The following is a 3,043-nucleotide window of genomic DNA, read 5'->3' on the forward strand; positions in this document are numbered from 1 at the left end:
GAATGTTATGCCAAATCGTCTAAAGAATTTTTCATTTGGGTTCCCATGCTTCAAGAAATTGGGAATTCCTCGCTTTTTTTATATGTGATGTATGGGCAAACTGTTCATATGTACTTTTAACCGCAACATTCAATAAAGATTTAGAATTAAAAAATAATAATAATAATAATAATAAATAAGACATTTGTGCAATATAAGCCGCACCCCAAAAATAAAGACATAGGGATAGGCGCAGTTCTGGAGGGCCCCAAGGAAGAGGCAAGGCTGGACGCGTAATAAAAAAAAAAAGACACCCCCTGAAAATAAGCCAATGTGGGGTTATTTTAGGAATAATAATAATCATTCCTAATGTTTAGGTGGAATCATAGAATCATAGAGAATCATAGAGTCATAGAGTTGGAAGAGACCCCAAGGGCCATCCAGTCCAACCCCCTGCCAAGCAGGAAACACCATCAAAGCATTCTTGACATATGCCTGTCAAGCCTCTGCTTCAAGACCTCCCAAAGAAGGAGACTCCACCACACTCCTTGGCAGCAAATCCCACTGCCGAACAGCTCTTACTGTCAGGATAGCCAAACCCAACCTCCATCATCTTGGTGCCTTCTGGACATTTTGGACTACAACTCCCAAAGGCCTCAGCCAGGGTGGTTGTATCATGCTGTGGCTGATGGGAATTGTAGTCTAAAACAGCTGGAAGGCACCAGGTTGGTGAAAGCTGGGTGGCCTAGTAGTTAGTGCCTCTTAAAATATCCGTTTCCCTCTCCCCTCCGTGCAGCTGCCTCATAGAACCCCCTGAAAATAAGCCAATGTGGGGTTATTTTAGGAATAATAATAATAATAATAATAATAATAATAATAATAATTTAATAATAATTTATTATTTATACCCCGCGCATCTGGCCGGCTTCCCCCAGCCACTCTGGGCGGCTTCCAACAAAACAGAAATTCTAAAATACAGAAATCGTCTGATAATAAATAGAAGACGGTGTCTTATTTTCGGCAGGGGGTTGGACTGGATGGCCCTTGTGGTCTCTTCCAACTCTTTGATTCTATGAGTAGGAAGAACTTCCTGACAGTAAGAGCTGTTCGGCAGTGGGATTTGCTGCCAAGGAAGTGTGGTGGACCCACAGGTCCCGACCCACGATCTATTCTGTCCCCCCCCCCTCCATGACTGGCGTATCTCATGACGTTTTGAGTAGGAAGAACTTCCTGACAGTAAGAGCTGTTCGGCAGTGGGATTTGCTGCCAAGGAAGTGTGGTAGACCCACAGGTCCCGACCCACGATCTATTCTGTCCCCCCCCCCTCCATGACTGGCGTATCTCATGACGTTTTGAAGGATTTGAGAAGTCCCACAGCCCGGCTCTCGCTGCCTCGGGACCATTTGTAGATTGTAAGCCCCTCGGGGCAGAGACCCGCACTTTCACGATCATTCGTGAAAGCCCCCTGAGTGGGATCGGCGTGATAAATCACAGGAACGGCGACAGGAAGGGCTGCAGGCTCATTTCAGCTTTTATTGGGGGAGAAAAAGGGGACCGAAAACATTTCGACAAGTATATCCATGTACATATATGAAGAACGTCGGATAAGTTACAAAAATGCTACGTACAAAATGGCATAGGAGTGTTCAGATCAGGCATCCCCAAACTCCGGCCCTCCAGATGTTTTGGACTACAATTCCCATCTTCCCCGACCACTGGTCCTGCTAGCTAGGGATCATGGGAGTTGCAGGCCAGGCATCCCCAAACTTCGGCCCTCCAGATGTTTTGGACTACAATTCCCATCTTCCCCGACCACTGGTCCTGCTAGCTAGGGATCATGGGAGTTGCAGGCCAGGCACCCCCAAACTTCGGCCCTCCAGATGTTTTGGACTACAATTCCCATCTTCCCCGACCACTGGTCCTGCTAGCTAGGGATCATGGGAGTTGCAGGCCAGGCACCCCCAAACTTCGGCCCTCCAGACGTTTTGGACTACAATTCCCATCTTCCCCCGACCACTGGTCCTGCTAGCTAGGGATCATGGGAGTTGTAGGCCAGGCACCCCCAAACTTCGGCCCTCCAGATGTTTTGGACTACAATTCCCATCTTCCCCGACCACTGGTCCTGCTAGCTAGGGATCATGGGAGTTGTAGGCCAGGCATCCCCAAACTTCGGCCCTCCAGATGTTTCGGTCTACAATTCCCATCTTCCCCGACCACTGGTCCTGTTAGCTAGGGATCATGGGAGTTGTAGGCCAGGCATCCCCAAACTCCGGCCCTCCAGATGTTTTGGACTACAATTCCCATCTTCCCCGACCGCCGGTCCTGTTAGATAGGGATCATGGGAGTTGTAGTCTCAAAACATCTGGAGGGCCGCAGTTTGGGGGTGCCTGGTTCAGATGTACCGAAAATGTATTTGGGGAGGGTAAACCTATTTGAAGAGGGAAGTCACCTGGCATTTAACCACCGCCTGGATCGCTCGGTGGCTTAGTGATAACGCCAAGGTTGCAGGTTCGAGCCCCGTATGAGACAACTGCACATTCCAGGGGGCTGGATTAGATGACCCCCAGGGTCCCTTCCAACTCTACAATTCCGATTACAGGGGGGGAAAGGCTCTTTGCGGAGACGTCCCGAGTCGAAACGGCAGGGGCAAAAAAAGCGGACAGGATTGTTTGGTTTAGGGACCCCTGGCCGCGAGGTCCGGTCGCGTCCGACTCTGGGGTCGCGGCGCTCGTCCGGCATTATTGGCCGAGGGAGCCGGCGCACAGCTTCCGGGTCATGTGGCCAGCATGACAAAGCCGCTTCTGGCGAACCAGAGCAGCGCACGGAAACGCCGTTGACCTTCCCGCTGTAGCGGTTCCTATTGATCTACGGAGCAATGGATTCAAACTACAAGAAAGAAGATTCCACCTCAACATTAGGAAGAACTTCCTGACAGTAAGAGCTGTTCGGCAGTGGGATTTGCTACCAAGGCGTGTGGTGGAGTCTCCTTTTTTTGGAGGTCTTTAAGCGCAGGCTTGACAGGCATATGTCAAGAATGCTTTGATGGCGTTTCCTGCTTGGCAGG

The sequence above is a fragment of the Zootoca vivipara genome, chromosome Z (assembly GCF_963506605.1).
Source record: "Zootoca vivipara chromosome Z, rZooViv1.1, whole genome shotgun sequence".
Classification (NCBI taxonomy): Eukaryota; Metazoa; Chordata; class Lepidosauria; order Squamata; family Lacertidae; genus Zootoca; species Zootoca vivipara.